At 45.7% G+C, this 17,970-nt stretch overlaps 1 long non-coding RNA gene across 3 annotated transcripts in view; it reads right to left on the reverse strand.

Annotated features, from left to right (window-relative positions):
- Positions 1–861: 861 nt before the first annotated feature.
- Positions 862–17,970, reverse strand: part of LOC137375963 (uncharacterized) — a 174,368-nt gene continuing 157,259 nt past the window's right edge. For 2 of the 3 annotated variants that reach the window (XR_010976104.1, XR_010976106.1), the window contains one exon: positions 13,042–13,316. This is a non-coding gene — a long non-coding RNA (uncharacterized lncRNA). Of the gene's footprint in view, positions 1,224–13,041; positions 13,317–17,970 lie in introns of those variants that run through there. The other variant, XR_010976105.1, reaches the window with a different exon arrangement.

Genomic DNA, 17,970 nt, shown 5'->3' on the forward strand with positions numbered 1-17,970 from the left:
CGACGCTGGCCAGGCCAGCATTTATTGCCCATCCCTAATTGCCCTTCAGAAGGTGGTGGTGAGCTGCCTTCTTGAACCGCTGCAGTCCATTTGGGGTAGGTATACCCACAGTGCTGTTAGGAAGGGAGTTCCAGGATTTTGATCCAGCGACAGTGAAGGAATGACGATATAGTTCCAAGTCAGGATGGTGTGTGACTTGGAGGGGAACTTGCAGGTGGTGGTGTTCCCATGTATTTGCTGCCCTTGTCCTTCTAGTTGGTAGAGGTCGCGGGTTTAGAAGGTGCTGTCTAAGGCGCCTTGGTGCATTGCTGCAGTGTATCTTGTAGATGGTACACACTGCTGCCACTGTGTGTCGGTGGTGGAGGGAGTGAATGTATGTAGATGGGGTGCCAATCAAGCGGGCTGCTTTGTCCTGGATGGTGTCGAGCTTCTTGAGTGTTGTTGGAGCTGCACCCATCCAGGGAAGTGGAGAGTATTCCATCACACTCCTGAATTGTGCCTTGTGAGTGGTGGAGGCAAATTCCATTGAGGTCTTCAAAGAAAATTGGATAATTATCTGAATCAAAACATTGTAGGTTCAAGTCCCACTCCAGGACTTGAGCACAAAAATCAAGGCCAATACTTAGCTCGACAAGGTGAACCCCTGAAGAATATCGGGGCTGTGCAATATGACAAGGGAAGATACATAAAGGTGTATTTGTTGAAGATGTGGAGAGAACTGTTAATGCAATGGATGACAGATGTAATGAGGAGACAATTTCATCAGTAAGAATCTATTGAAGGGCTATAGCAGCTGGCAATGGTAATTCAGTAGTTACAGTTTCAGCTTCTTCGCTTTCCTTTATGGAACCTTCTTGTGCTATTTGTTGTCTTCTCTTGGGTGCTCAATGGTGAAGGCTTATGTAATAAAGTTGTATCCAATACAATATACTATATTGATGTGGAAGACTTTGGCTGGGCTGAATCACAAAATGTTCCTTATCTATCTGGGCCACTGATTCTCTGTTCTGACATGCCCATGGTGTACTCATTAAAATCTTGTAAATGTACAGGTCATATTGTACCAGCGCTCATCAGGTGTATGTGGGCTTTGTAAAGGTATCAAGAACCAGGGCTGCTTGAGTCGCTGTGCTCTCCTCGGAGCTAAACTTGGACTTTTCTGCATCGTTCAAATCATGGGAAGATGGTGGACTCCTTTAAATTAAAGGCATCGTGACTGCTTCCTGCAGAAAGGGGGCAGAACAGCAGCGGATAAGTCTCCTGGTGATTTTAACCGTCTACTAAGGAGGCAAGGTTAAGATGGCTCCTATTGTGTCTCACAATGTATGTACAAGTCTGCTATACCTTCAAAAGTTTATTTTTGATGTACATGACAAATTAAATAATTAAAAGCATGATGATTTTAAGCTGCATCATCCAAATTCCACCCTGGGGAAAATTAATAGAGCACAGTATTTTTCTAAAGCATGTAGTACTTAAAAGAGGATGCGACATACAATTACATCTTAAACTTACCAAGTAATACTTTACCTACAAAGAGAGGATATGGAGCTGACAAGTTGTGAAGAAGAAACTATCGCTGTGATCTTCCTCAAAACTAAAGCTCTAATGGGATTCTAAAATTTAGCTCATGTGGTGTTTTCTCCATTTAGTAGTTGGTAGGTGGATATGAGTTTTGTATTGTGGAGCTATTTTAAAACAGTGCTATGGTAATTTTCTTATTTTTGGTATATTTGGATTTTTTCTTAAAAGGAACTAATGCAGTGGGACAAGGTCACACGATTATTATATAAGATTACTAGCCACTGTGCAGTTGTGATAGGATCCTTGGTTAGACTTTGGGTTCAGCCAGTGGTTTAGGTTGGATGGGGTGAGTTTATTATTGCATGAAATCCTCTTTTATGTGAGGTAGTCTTAAAAACAAGCATAGATTAATACTATTTGTAAGGTGTAGTTTATTTGTAAATGTGTAACAGGTTTCTTTATCTTTGAATTTCTCCCAGCACTAGTGTCATGCTGGGCCCCCACCTGCCAAGAATGAGGCATATTAATTCCCCAAATGGACATTAAATTTCAAATTGTTGCTGGGAAGAAGAGAAAGCCCGTTACAAGGCCTGCCAGACACTTGGCTGGAAGCCATTTACATACCAATAGGGACAAGCGAAGTTATTTCCCTTATCCATTTAACCCACAATGGACTTTGAGCACCAGACATTGAAGACAGGGATGCGCATTCCAGGCTCTGCTAAGATGATACAATCCACAGAGCCAAAATGTGGTCAGACCAGCTAGTCACATGACTCACCTGCTTATCAACCTGAATTTTTCTGAATTGTACTAACAGTTTGAACGCAGAGTGTCTGCATAGTGTCCTGGACTGAAAAGACCTCTCCTGGCTGGCTTGCCACAGCCTCTCCTGTCTGCTCCCATCTCTTTCTCACGGAACTCCAAATCTACTGAAGACACATGAACCCCAAGAGAGAAAAATCTCCTACAGCAAACAGGGTTTATGAAGAATACCGGGCCCCAATAAAAAGCAAGATCTACCTACAATCAAGGACTCTACAGTGTGCTCAAAGATGCTTAACAAAAACCCTCTTCAGCGATTGCCTCAAACTTTTCCACTTTATTTCTTCTGCTCTGTTCTGTCTCTATCTGCCTGTGTGTATCGCATATGCGTGCTAGCTTGGGCGCATCGTGTATCCATAGGTGTTAACTGAATTAAAATTTAAGTTTAATAAATTTTAACCTTTCTTCTTTAAACCTAAGAAAGCCTCTCTGTGCTGGTTTCTTTGCCTTATTATTGAAAAGCGGTGAACAAAGATTCACCAAGGGGGATCTAAAAACACAGTGTGTTTAAAATTAAACCCCATTATGGTAAGACCAAGTAAAGGCTGAGAGGGAGCCCTAGACCCCTTTCTCACCTGGTCATAACAGAAATTTGGGGGCTAGCGTCCTGGATTTTACCCACAGACAAACGAGAGAAATTGGAAGTGGGAAGCCAAATGATTCCCAATCAAAAAAGAACAAGATTTCAAAACAGGTTTTCTTGTGGTTGTGTGTGCTAGGATACTAACATGTCTGCAACTGAAGCTAGTAGCTCCCCAAGCCAGGGTGAAGTAACTTGGGATAAGTTAAAAGCCCTGTCTATGGAGGAGTTGCGGAAATTGGCTGAGCAGTGTGGGATCACTGTAGGTGGCAAGGCTAAGAGGTCCTAAGACTAATGGCCAACCATTTTTCCCTTGAATCTGAGGAAGGAGAAACAGGGTTAGATGCAGACGTCGACAGGGTATTGTTAGCAAAGATACAATTGGAACAGAGGAAACTTGAATTAGAGGGGACGGAGAAAGAGCCTTCCAGAAGGAATGTGAAGAAAATGAAAGGCAGGAGAGGGACAGAGAAAGAATATTCCGGAAGGAATGTGAAGAGAGAGAGCTTAAGCTACTTGAATTAACTAGGGGGCGACAGAGTAACCCCAGTGAAAGCATGGCCAATATGGAGGAGTGTAATTCAGGGCTGGGTACAAAATTGTTAAAACGAGCTCAACTAATTCACAAATTCAATGAGCAAGATGTAGAAGGATTTTTGTATCCTTTGAAAAACTGGCAAGGCAGCTAAAATGGGCAGCTGAGACCGAGCCTCTTTTATTACAAAGCAATCTAACCGAAAAAGCCCATGAGGTTTATCCCCTGTTGCCAGATGAGAGTTCATCAAATTATGAACTGACAAAAAATGCTATCCTCGGGGGCATATGAATTAGTACCTGAAGCCTATCACCAAAAGTTTAGAACCCTCAAGAAGCCAGCTAATTAAACTTATCTGGAGATTGGATGGAGTAAGCAGCTGGCTTTTGACCGGTGGCTGAGGGCTCGTAAAGTCCAGCTCAGCTTTGAGAATCTCAGAGAAGTAATCCTGTTAGAGGAATTTAAACACTCTCCCACTCTCCATAAAGACCCATGTAGAGGAGCAGAGGGGTCAGAGAGCCCGGCAAGCGGCCGTTCCGGCTGATGAGTTTGCTTTAATATATAAATCGGTTTCCCAGGGAGAACCTTTCCTAATCACCTCCACAAATCCAAAAAGGACAAAGGGTGGGAAGGAGATAGGAGCCCAAGCAGTCCTGGGAGAGAAAGAAAAGCAGGAGACACAGGGAGCCCTACTCTAGTCAAAAAGGAAAGTGCTGTGAGCACGAGTGAGACCCAGAGACCTGTGTACTTCCATCGTAATAAAGCAAGACATTTAAAAGCTGACTGCTGGAAACTATAGGGGAAACCGGTAGGGTTAATCAGGGCACACCCACTCAGTGAAGAAGAGAAGCTGATGGAAAGCATAGCAGAACAAGCTGTGGCTTTAACTGCAGTAAGAATGAGACCCAGGAAGTCGACCGCTGCAAGTGCAGGAAGATTTAATAGGGTTCCTGAAGGTTATTAGGGTGTTGTGTCTGAAGGGAAAGTAACCCCATACCCCTCGAGTGGGGCAAGCAAGCCCATAGTAATTCCCAGGGACACAGGGGCCACTAAATCCCTTTTACTGGGAAAAAGGCCTGACCTTTCCCCCAGAGCATGCAGTGAACACCAAAATGGTGGTGAATGGTACTGGAGGGCAGTGTATGCCTGTACCTGTACATCGGGTGCACCTGGAATGCAACCTAGTTTTGGGACCGGTGACCATAGGGATTGTCCCTAGTTTGCCTGTGGATAGGGTTGACCTGCTCCTAGGTAATGATCTGGCGGGGGTGAAGGTGGTAACACCCCGTAGTGAAAGACTGTAGGAGGTCAGAGAGATAGGGCCATGGCAGGAGACGGACACCTGCAGTTTCTCTGAATGTGTAGTGGATCAGACCATGATCAAACCAGCTCCCCCAGAGGAGACTGCATTGGCACTGCAGGCAGATGACCATGAGGTCTGCCTGTCTGAGACTTTCTTTGGAAAGTTAGAAGACCCAGGCAGTGAATTAAATACATTTTCCCTAGCTGAGGCTCAGCAGGCCGACCCAATATTGAGAGAGTTAGCACAGGCTGCCCAGTCTGAAAGTGAAGCAGAGGGAGTCCTTGAATGCTACTATTTAAAGAATGAGGTACTGATGAGGAAATGGAGTTCTCCTCACAGACCTGAGAGCAATGAGTGTACAGTAGTTCACCAGTTAGTGGTGCCGCAGAGGTACCAGACAGAAATATTAAGAAGGGCCCATGAGACTACAGTGGCTGTACATGTCGGTATACAAAAGACCAAAGCCCGCATAAGACGGCAGTTTGGCTGGCCAAAACTTCACAAAGATGTGGAGTACTAAAGGAGTTGCCACATGTGCCAGGTTAAGGGGAAATCCCAACCTACAGTGAAACCTGCACCCCTAAGTCCTGTACTGGTGTTAGGAGGACCCTCCAGCAGAGGGCTGTTGAACTGTAAGGGACCCCCGCCGAAAACAAAGGGGACAGGCAGGCACAAGTCTGGAAAAAGTTTAGAGAGGGAAGGAACAAAAGTGGCCAAGAGGGCAGGTTGAAGGAAGTTCGGGAGGAATCCCAGATGTAAACCCTTGCTGTCCGGTTAGCCAAACCCAAAAAATTTGAAAAGTTAGACCCCACATTCTCCTATGTAAATGCAGACACTAGAGGAACCCCACCAGAGTTGCTAACAGCATTTACAGGAACCTGCAGAGACAAAGAAAGACCTCTAACGGGCCAAGAAACTGTGAGGGTGATGCCTCACCTGGTCAAAGTGCCACAGAGCGCAGTAGAGTCTGCACAAATACCTGCAGGCGGGAGTGTTCCAGGGGACAAAGGGGAGTTTAGCAAAGAACCCTCCCCTGCAGTCAGAAAAAAACGGACCACGCAACACCTGAAGTCAAAAGCTTTTACATGACTCAGCAAAGCACTGATAGAGAATTCAGATAGATATGCCCACTACTGACTCTCCTGAAAAAAAGTTCCAACTCGGGTCTAATTAAACCTAACCATCTCAAAGACCCTAGGCAGCCATGGAAATCGGCAAGCTGATGAAAAATCTCCCGAGAAAACCACATTTTTACCGGGATGCCAAAAAAGGGACAATTAAAGCAGCACTGGCACCAAGAAAAGACAGGCTGTAATAAGTTTTAGGATTTATGAATGAATGGGAATGAATGAGAGAAATGCATGTTCTTTTTCTGTATCTTATATTTTCTCTCGACCCTTTTAATGAAATGTGCCTTTTCTCAAATTGCATTTCATTCTGCTGGGTGTGGAGGTGTCATGCTGGACTACACTTATCTTCCCGGAGCAGAGTGGAGAGGAGCAGACCTTTGGGGAGAATGCCGAGAGAGGAGCGGATAAATTGACCCTGAGGATCACAGCCTAGCCACTTACCTTCCGGGAACGGAGAGGAATCCAGGAGCACCAGAGTTTTGAAAAAAGAAGAAAAAAAGTCAACAGTGACGTCACAGGAAAGCTGCAAGGTGATTGATTGGTGTGTAACTGCTGTTAGGGAATAACTCTAAATAGATGGGTTAGTAACTAAAGTAAAGAGAAAGGTCTACAGTTTTTTTTTAATAGTGGGTAGTGTTTTTTTTAGGGAATCAAGGTCCCTAGTGTAAATAATCCAATTTTTGGGTAATTTAAAGGAGTAAATTACGGGTAAGTCATGGCAGGGCAGCTCGGCAGCATGGAATACTCCTCCTGTGCAATGTGGGAAGTCAGGGACACTTCCAGAATCCAAGGTGAACACATGTGCAGGAAGTGTCTCCAGCTGCAGCTACTCGAAATCCTCGATTCGGATCTGGAGAGGTGGCTGGAGTCACTGTGGAACATTCGCGAGTCTGAGATCATCGTGGATAGCACGTACAGGGAGGTGGTCACACCACAGGTCAAGACTGCTCAGGCAGAAAGGGAACGGGTGACCGTCAGGCGGAGTAGAAGAACTAGGCATGTAGTGCAGGAGTCCCCTGGGGCCATCTTCCTATCTAACAGATTTTCCGTTTTGGATACTGTTGGGGAAGATTGCTTCTCAGGGCAATGCAGCAAGAGCCAAGTCTGTGGCACCATGGGTGGCTCAGCTGCACAGGTGGGGAGGAAAAAGATTGGGAGAGCTGTAGTGATAGGGGATTCTATTGAAAGGGGTACAGATAGGCGTTTCTATGGCCACAAATGTAACTCTGGGATGGTATGTTGCCTCCCTGGTGCTAGGGTCAAGGATGTCATGGAGCGGCTACAGGACCTTCTGAAGGGGGAGGGTGAACAGTCAGAGGTTGTGGTACACATTGGTATCAACAACATAGTTAGAAAGAGGGATGAGGTCCTGCAACAAGAATTTAGGGAGCTAGGCTACAGATTAAAAAGCAAGACCTCAAACGTTGTAATCTCTGGATTACTCCCGGTGCCACGTGCTAGTGAGGATAGGAATAGGAGGATAGATCAGATGAATGTGTGGCTGAAGAGATGGTGCAAGAGGGAGGGCTTTAGTTTCCTGGATCACTGGGTTGTTTCTGGGCGAAGGTGGGACCTGTACAAGTTTGACGGGTTGCACCTGAACCAGAACGGGACCAGCATCCTTGCTGGGAGGTTTGCTAGTGCTGTTGGGGGTGGGGGTTTAAACTAATTTGGCAGTGGGATGGGATACAGAGTGGAGGTACAGTAGGGGGTGATGCTCAGTCAAATATAGAAGAGAAACAGAGTCAGTCTGGAAGGCTGAGCAAATACAGACCTGTTAAGGCACAAGCAAATAATGCAAGGCTGGATTGCATCTATTTTAATGCAAGGAGTCTTACTAATAAGGCAGATGAATTGAGGGCATTGATTAACACATGGGAATATGATATTATTGCTATCACAGAGACATGGTTGAGGGAAGGGCAGGACTGGCAGCTCAATATTCCAGGGTATAGAATCTTCAGGCGTGACAGGGGAGGGGGTAAAAGAGGAGGAGGCATTGCACTGTTGATCAAGGAGTCAATTACTGCAGTAAGCAGGGATGGTATCTTCGAAGATTCCTCAAATGAGGCCATATGGTAGAATTTAAGAACAAAAAGGGGACAATCACTTGGCTGGGAGTGTACTACAGGTCTCCAAACAGTCAGGGAGAGATAGAGGATCAGATATGTAGGCAAATCTCAGAGAGGTGTAAAAATAATAGGGTAATAATAGTAGGGGATTTCAACTTCCCCAATATCAACTGGGATAGTTTTAGCGCAAATGGCTTAGAGGGGGAGAAATTCTTAAAGTGCATACAGGAGAGCTTTTTGAGCCAGTATGTAGATAGTTCTACAAGAGAAGGGGCGGTACTGGACCTAATCCTAGGGAATGAATCCGGACAAGTGGTAAAAGTATCAGTGGGGGAGCATTTCAGGGATAGTGACCATAACTCTAAGATTTAAGGTGGTTATGGCAAAGGACAAAGATGGACCGGAAATAAAGGTACTGAATTGGGGGAAGGCTGATTTTAATATGATTAAACAGGATCTGGCCAAAGTGGACTGGGATCAGCTACTTGTAGGAAAGTTTACATCAGACCAGTGGGAGTCATTCAAAAAGGAAATAGTGAGAGTTCAGGGCCAACATGTACCCGTAAAGATGAAGAGTAGATTAGATTAGATTAGAGATACAGCACTGAAACAGGCCCTTCGGCCCACCGAGTCTGTGCCGAACATCAACCACCCATTTATACTAATCCTACACTAATCCCATATTCCTACCAAACATCCCCACCTGTCCCTATATTTCCCTACCACCTACCTATACTAATGACAATTTATAATGGCCAATTTACCTATCAACCTGCAAGTCTTTTGGCTGTGGGAGGAAACCGGAGCACCCGGAGAAAACCTACGCAGACACAGGGAGAACCTGCAAACTCCATACAGGCAGTACCCGGAATTGAACCCGGGTCCCTGGAGCTGTGAGGCTGCGGTGCTAACCACTGCGCCACTGTGCAACAGAACCAACAAATCCAGGGAACCCTGGATGTCAAGGGATATTGAGGATTGGATCAGGAAAAAAAGGAGGATTATGGCAGATTCAGAGCGCTGAAAACAGCGGAGGCCCGAGAGGAGTATAGAAAGTGTAGGGGAGTACTTAAAAAAATAATTAGCAGAGCGAAGAGGGGACATGAAAAAACATTGGCGGGCAAGATAAAGGAAAATCCCAAGTCATTTTATAAGTATATTAAGGGCAAGAGGATAACCAGGGAAAGAGTGGGGCCCATTAGGGACCAAAGTGGCAATCTGTGTGTGGAGCCGGAGGACATAGGTGAGGTTTTAAATGATTACTTTTCATCTGTGTTCACTATGGAGAAGGACGATGTAGGTATAGAGATCAGGGAGGGGGATTGTGATATACTTGAACAAATTAGCTTTGAAAGGGAGGAAGTATTAGCGGTTTTAGTGGGCTTAAAAGTGGATAAATCCCCAGGCCAGGTGAGATGTATCCCAGGCTGTTATGTGAGGCAAGGGAGGAGATAGCAGGGGCTCTGACACAAATTTTCAAATGCCTCTGGCCACAGGAGAGGTACCAGAGGACTGGAGGACAGCGAATGTGCTACCATTATTCAAGAAGGGTCGCAGGGATAAATCAGGTAATTACAGGCCAGGGAGTCTTACATCAGTGGTAAGGAAACTATTGGAAAAAGTTCTGAGGGACAGGATTAATCTCCACTTGGAGAGGCAGGGATTAATCAGGGATAGTCAACATGGCTTTGTCAGGGGGAGATCGTGTTTAACAAACTTGAGTGAATTTTTCGAGGTGGTGACTAGATGTGTAGATGAGGGTAACATCCTATCAACATCTTAGGGGCTACCATTGACCAGAAACTGAACTGAAGTAGCCATATAAATACCATGGCTACAAGAGCAGGTCAGAGGCTAGGAATCCTGAGGCGAGTAACTCATCTCCTGACTCCCCAAAGCCTGCCCACCATCTACAAGGCACAAGTCAGGAGTGTGATGGAATACTCTCCACAGCCTGGATGGGTGCAGTTCCAACAACACTCAAGAAGCTCGACACCATCCAGGACAAAGCAGCCCGCTTGGTTGGCACCCCATCCACAAACATTCACTCCCTCCACCACTGACACACAGTGGCAGCAGTGTGTACCATCTACAAGATGCACTGCAGCAATGCACCAAGGCTCCTTAGACAGCACCTTCCAAACCCGCGACCTCTACCAACTAGAAGGACAAGGGCAGCAAATACATGGGAACACCACCACCTGTAAGTTCCCCTCCAAGTCACACAACATCCTGACTTGGAACTAGATCGCCGTTCCTTCACTGTCGCTGGGTCAAGATCCTGGAACTCCCTTCCTAACAGCACTGTGGGTTTACCTACCCCAAATGGACTGCAGCGGTTCAAGAAGGCAACTCACCACCACCTTCTGAAGGGCAAGTCGGGATGTGCACTAAATGCTGGCCTGGCCAATGACGCCCGCATCCCATGAATGAATAATAAAAAAAACATAGAAATATAGAACAATAGAAAATAGGAGCAGGAGTAGGCCATTTGGCCCTTCGAGCCGTCTACGCCATTCATTATTATCATGGCTGGTCATCCAACTCAGTAGCCTGTTGCAGCTTTTGCCCCATACCCTTTGATCCCTTTAGACCCAAAGTTTTGGGTAAAGCAGTTGATGTAGTCTGCATGGACTTCAGTAAGGCTTTTGAGAATGTCCCGCATGTGAGATTGGTCAAGAAGGTAAGAGCCAATGGAATCCAGGGCAATTTGGCAAACTGGATCCAAAATTGGCTTAGTGGCAGGAGGCAGAGGGTGATGGTCAAGAGTTGTTTTTGTGATTGAAAGCCTGTGACCAGTAGTGTACCGCAGGGATCGGTAATGGGACCCTTGCTGTTTGTAGTGTACATTAATGATTTAGATGTGAATATAAGAGGCATGATCAGTAAGTTTGCAGATGACATGAAAATTGGTGGTATCGTAAATAGTGAAGAGGAAAGCCTTAGATTACAGGATGATATAAATGGGCTGGTAATATGGGTGGAGCAGTGGCAAATGGAATTTAATCTTGAGAAGTGTGAAGTGATGCATTTTGGGAAGACTAACAAGGCAAAGGTATATACAATGGATGATAGGACCCTAGGAAGTACAGAAGGTCAGAAGGACCTTGGTGTACTTGTCCATAGATCACTGAAGGCAGCAGCACAGGTAGATAAGGTGGTTAGGAAGGCATATAGATACTTGCCTTTATTAGCCGAGGCATAGAATATAAGAGCAGGGAGGTTATGATGGAGCTGTATAAAATGCTAGTTAGGCCACAGCTGGAGTACTGTGTACAGTTCTGGTCACCACATTATAGAAAGGATGTGATTGCACTGGAGAGGGTGCACAGGAGATTCACCAGGATGTAGCCTGGACTGGAGCATTTCAGCTATGAAGAGAGACTGGATAGGCTAGGGCTATTTTCCTTAGAACAGCGAAGGCTGAGGCCTGATTGAGCCATACAAAATTATGAGGGACTTTGATAGGTTAGATAGGAAGAAATATTTTCCCTTAGTGGGGGGGTGGGGGGTGAATAACCAGGGGGCGTAGATTTAAGGTAAGGGGCAGGAGGTTTAGAGGGGATCTGAGGAAAGAAAATTTCACCCAGAGGGTGGTTAGAATCTGCCTGAAAGGATGGTAGAGGCAGGAACCCTCACAACATTTAAGAAGTATTTAGATGAGCACTTGAAATGCCATAGCGTTCAAGGCTACTGGCCAAGTGCTGGAAAATGGGATTACAATAGATAGGTGCTTGATGGCCGGCACAGACACAATGAGCCGAAGGGCCTGTTTCTGTGCTGTGTAACTCTATGACTCTACGACTCTCTGACCCCCACCTGCCAAGAATGAGGCATATTAATTTCGCCATAGGGACATTAAATTTCAAATTGTTGCTGGGAAGAAGAGAAGGCCTGTTACAAGGGCTGCCAGACACTTGGCTGGAAGACATTTTCATACCAGAGAGGTTACTTCCCTTATCCATTTAACCCACAATGGACTTTGAGCACCAGAAATTGAAAGCTGGGAAGCGCATTCCAGGCCCTGCTAAGATGATACAATCCACAGAGCCAAGATGTGGTCAGACCAGCTAGTCACATGACTCACCTCCTTGTTAATCTGGTTTCTTCTGAATTGCATGAACAGTTTTAATGGAGAGTGTCTGTTTGCTCCTGGACTGAAAAGACCTGTCCTGGCTGGCTTACTAAAGCCTCTCCTGACTGCTCCCATCTCTTTCTCATGGAACTCCAAATCCACTGATGACACATGAACCCCAAGAGAGAAAAGTCTCCTACAGTGAACAAGTTTTATGAAGAATACTGGGCCCCAATGAAAAGCAAGAGCTACCTGCAACCAAGGACTCTACAGTGATCTCTAAGATCCTTAACAAAAATGCTCTTCAGCGATTGCCTCAAACTTTTCCACTTTATTTCTCCTGCTCTGTTCTGTCTCTATCTGCATTGTGTATTGCATATGCATGCTAGTGTGAGCACATCGTGCATCCGTAGGCTTTAACCAAATTCAGTTTAAGTTTAATAAATTTCAACCTTTCGTCTTTAAACCTAAGAAAACCTATTTGTGCTGGTTTCTTTGTACTCCAGATGTGCTCCAGTACTCCAGATGTGGTCTCACCACTGCCTGTATAGCTGAAGCATAACCTCCCTACTTGATTGAAACATACAAGATCCTGAGGGTTCTTGACAGCCTGTTTGTGCTTGTTTATTGCCTTATAATTGGAAAGCGGTGAATAAGGATTCACTAAGGGGGAGCTAAAAACAGTGTTTTAAAAATTAAACCCTGTTTTGGTAAGACCAGATGAAGGCTGAGAGGGAACCCTAGACCCTTTTCTCACCTGGTCGTAACAACTAGCTTCTCACTTTTGATGCACTTATCTTTTGTCATTGTACCACAAGAAAACTCCCCTTCTAAAATCCTGGACACATCACTGCATGGTTTTGGGGATATTTTAAATTGCATTATTTATTGAAGAATTTTAATTCGTTAGCAAGTCTTTTTTTCAACTGCCTATAATGTGGGAGCACATTATGACTGTGCAGATAAAGTACACATGCCAGACAGTTATGTTTCATACAATGACTTTATTTTCCGATATTACATAAATGAATAGGATTTGCATATCTGTTGGTCTCTGATGACCTTCACACAAGTTCACTGATGTGTTTCTGTTGGTTCACATACCTCTGTACTTGTAATTCTGCTAGTTGTGCATGGCTTGGAATTCCTTGTTATTTTCTTCTCCCTCCAAGGTACTTCTCCCTCCAAGGTACTTTCCTGTGTACTGTTATTTCGTGCCACTGTTTTGTTGTCTGTTACCTCTCAATGTTATTTTGTACTTTGCATAAACATCTAGATTATAAATTAGAAAAAGAAAACAAAATGTTTAGCCATGTTCAGTGATGGCACTCGTGTTTCAGTCAGAAGACTTAAGGCACAGCCCAGGGCTTCAGCACACAATGCAGTCTGACACTTGAGCCCAGTGCAAAGAAAATGGGCCACAAAACTCCACAGGCCAGAATCCTCGAGATTATGGAGTTTGCAGGGTCAGTGGGGGGTGGGGGGGGGGGAGGGGAGGGGAGGGTGGGGGGGGTGGTTGCGGGGGGTGGTCACCTTATTTATCGTGGTCGCCTGGGCCATTGCAGGATCATCATTGACACCTGTCTGCCCAAGGCCTTAGTACTTTAGTATCTACCTTGGCACCATATACAAATCGACTGATCTAATTGTCATAAAAAGTAATTGCCCTTGCTTCAGGGATCCTGGCCAATTGCCTCACTTGGAACCCCTCTTGGGACTCACTTACACCCATCTAGACGTTGGCATGATTCACTTCATTCAGCATACAGGTCTCCAATTTAAACACAGGGTCCCAACTACACCTGGGAAGTGAAAACTGCCATGTAAACAATTCCTGCTTCTGGCTTTACCTTGAATCATTGGCCCTGTATGGGGCGGGTGGAAGTTCCACCCCTACAAAGTCAATCGAAAATTCCCACAATCCGTGGGAAGCTGGCTGCCTACCATTTTCCAGCAGGTTTCGCCCAACCTTCATAAAGGTTCATTGGAAGCCCTAAGGAAATCTGGAGCTATTCTCTCTATGTGAATGTAAAGGATCCTATGGTTGGACAGCAGGGAATTCTTCTAGTGTCCTGACTAACATTCATCCTTTAACCAAGATACCACAAAACAATTCATCCATTCATTCATCTCATTTATTGTTTACGGGATCTTGCTGTTAACAAAATTGGCTGCCACTTTGCCCTGATGAGATATCCTAAAGTTAAATGTAATTTTCTTCCCAGGTTTTGATAAATGTAACTTTTGATGACTGTGTAAGAGTCCAAAACCTATTTAAAATATTGCCACCTGAATTAAATCTGCAATCAACTGCAATACAGATAGATTACTAATGATTAATCGTGATTATTAATGCATTTCTTTGACAATTAACTGCAGTAAAACATGATAAACGTACATATCAAGTACACTGGTAAATTATTATAAAAAGTCTTTGCATTTTTGTTTGTTTAAAAATGTTAAATGCAGCAAGAATAAATTTTATTAATCACTTAAACCCCAAAACAAAAGTGACAAATTATGAGGTCAGCCTGTATACAGGAACCAACTGCCTTCTGTTAAGCCTACTCAATTTATGCATGCCACAAAATGGATTTTTCTACTCAGTGACCTCGTGTACTTTAACTGTTGATAACTTTTTTTTAATTTCATGGCAGCCCCACCCATCTCCACTGCATGAAAAACATCTCCATAGCACTGATAAGACCTTCAACACTCTGGACATTGGAAGTAATCCTCAAAAGCTTTGAAAGTGCAAAGGCCTTTCAAAATGATAAATTAACAGCAAATTGACATGAATTCTGTCACTAGCTTTGCATTAAAAATAAGACAGGTTAAAAATTTGACTGCCCGTTTTTGAGTGCTAGGGTTGCAATTTGCAACCTGCTTGCGCCGGTTCCATCAGAGATGGGCAGCACATAAACTTGGTGGTCCCACCTCATACACGTGATTGTAGCGTGGCGCAGAGGTTGAGGGGGTGGGGGAGTGGGCTCCTTGCTCTTGGCTTCCTCTGTGCCACTGCCAGCTACCCCTGCACTCAGTAGGGTGCCGAGCAGCATTGTGCTGCGAACACATGGTGCAGCCAGCCTGCTCTTAAAGGCAATCTGTCCCTCTTAAAGGGAAGCTGCACTGAATAATATTACTGCAATTTAAAAATGGAATACCAGAATAGAGAGAGGGTTCCAGGGTGGAAGATGCGGCGCTGAAGGCATTAGTAGTGGAGGTTGGCAGGAGGAGAGCTGCCATGGTTCTGCGAGGTGGCAGAAGGCCCTCAAGGACTACCCTCAGAAGGGAGTGGCAGCAAGTGACCAGGGAGGTCATCAGCCGCAGACTGGACCCAAGGTCCTGGCAGCAGTGCTATAAGAAGTCTTAAAACCTCACGCAGGTGATCAAGGTCAGTGAATGCATCTTCATATGAAATTTCCCCACCACACCAGCAACCTCACACACTTCTCAATACACCACATCCTCATCACTCACCCAACACCAGTCCCTGGCACTCAGGACTCATGCCTAACATCCAGAGACTCCAGTTCACCCTCACACACCTACCAATGCTGCTAGATTCACACCCACCTCTCACTGCCTCCAGCTATTCAGCTATGGCATGCATATCACCCAAACACTGTGCTGTATAATCACTAAAATTCTTCCCTCTCTCTTGCAGGACAAGTTTGCACACAATGGGGGGAATTTTATGCTCTCTCCCATGTCGGGATTGGAGATGAGAGCATATAATAAGGGGGGCGGCTGGGGGGAGGGAACCGACACCTTCCTGCCACCAATTGAGGCCCTTAAGTGGGTAATTAATGCCTAATTAACTCATCCTGACGCCGCTGGATTTAGCCCAGCAACAGGCAGGCTTGTCGCCGCATGACGAGCATGCAAAGAAAACCTGTGCTGGTTGCTTGCCAGCTCCGGGGGTGGTGTAGGGGTGGGGTGTAGTGGTAGAGTCCCTCATTAAAAGGCACTTAGTGGCTGACCAAGAGATCCGACATCGGGAAGGGGGGGCCCGTTGACAGCCACCCCCCGCCCTTGCTACCATTGCCCCGACACACTTTCCCCCACACCATGAAACCCCTCCCGCTGTGACTTACACTGGTGGTCTGGTTCCAGGGCCTTGCATGAGACTGGTACTGGTGCTGCTCAGTTAAAGAGCTGCTGGCCTCTGATTGGCCAGCAGCTTTCAGCAGGTGAGACTTCTGTCGCCGGGGTCCTTGATCCCAGGAAAGGCCGGCTGCTGTCCATTTAACTGCCTAATTGGCACTTGATTTGGCGGGCCTTCCCCAGAGGAGGTGATGTGAAGCTCTCCTCAGCGCTTTTGCTGGTGTTTGAGACCCCTGTTGCTAAGACAAAATCCCAGCCAATAGAAAGAAACAGTGCAGAATGGGCAGGGGACAAGGATGCCTGCATCTCCTGAGCCCTGCAGCAGAGATGGCTTTCAGCGTCATGGGTGTTGCTGAGACCATTGAGGACGATGGTATGTTCCTGCCATTGTGCCCCTTTTCAACTCCCAGCACACACTTATCCTGGTATTTGACATGATGAGCAAGCTGCTGCTGGTGTCACCATGGACCTCTTGCTTTCCATCCCATCCACACCTTTCCCTTATACCAATCTTCCTCTTCTGATTTCCTGATTTCAGACACCTGCCCAGCCACAGGAAGAAGAGAGAGAGCACCATCACAGCACTCATGAAGAGACCCTTACACTTGCAGCCTCCAACGCTGATACATGCACTGCACATTCCGAGGAGGCAGGTATAGAGGTTGGATAACCTTCTGGTGAGACATCTGGGCATGAGTGGGCTGCAGCCAGGCCAAGGTAAGGGATGGTTTGTTTGACAGCTCACCAGAGGGTGAGGTGGCAAGTGTGTTCAGCTGCAGAGGACTCATGTGAGGACCTCGATGGATCAGCATAAAGGACATGCACACCGAGATGCTGAGTGCATTGGCTGGCCAGCCAGACAGCTTCCTGTCATTGTAAAGGAACACAGGGTAGTCCAGCTCCAACCTGGCAGAGGGCATTGCACAGAGCTTGCCCTCTCCACAGTCTCTGCTCCATCTCTCTGTCACTGCAGACCCTTGAACAGGTCACCAGATCCTCTGCCCTCCCTCTGAGGATGCAGCTACACTCTTTGCCAAATCCAGGAACTCATCACAACACTTCCAAAAACACTCCAGAGTACATTCCAGACACTTTGCAATAGCAGAACTTCTTAAAAATTACATTCCCTGGAATTTGGCTGCCTGTCTTTTTAAGGAACACTTGTGCAGGGCCCATCTTGCAGCTCAGTGCTTGTTATTTAAAGGTTGACCTGCCTGGTCCAAATGAGGTTTCCTGGTGTTGCACCAGCCAGTTGGGCTGTGTAACGTCATTATGGCACTCCTTCATCACCTTCCATTGCATGCTGGGCACGCTGGTGTGGGCATCCTTATCAAGAGGGCGTGCCATGCAGGTCATGCCAGAAGCAACTGATGGCGCAGACTGCCCAGCAAAACAGTGCTAGGCCACCAGCTGGAGGCAGCACTATGGAGATGAAATTCTCACCCAATATATTTTGAACCCTGACACTGACTGACCGGCTGTGTATTTCTAGCATTTTCTGTCTTACTTCCAGTAATTTCAGGTTTCCTTTTATCCACCTCCACTACTTGTACACCTTCACTATGTGATCATGGCAAGTTTCTTGATCCAATACCTATGGCAGATGCTCCTTCATAGCATGAAAGTTCCTAACACCAACTGCACATTATATTTATCCACATTAAATGGCATCTGCCATACTTTGCCCCATTCATCTGATTTATCTAAGTCAGCCTGCAATCCATTAATTTAGTCCAAATTAAGCCTTGCTCACATGTTTGTATCATCTGTGAAAAATCGTTTAATAAACTCTCCATTAGATCATTAATGAAAATGGACA

This window comes from Heterodontus francisci, chromosome 12, assembly GCF_036365525.1.
Source record: "Heterodontus francisci isolate sHetFra1 chromosome 12, sHetFra1.hap1, whole genome shotgun sequence".
NCBI lineage: Eukaryota > Metazoa > Chordata > Chondrichthyes > Heterodontiformes > Heterodontidae > Heterodontus > Heterodontus francisci.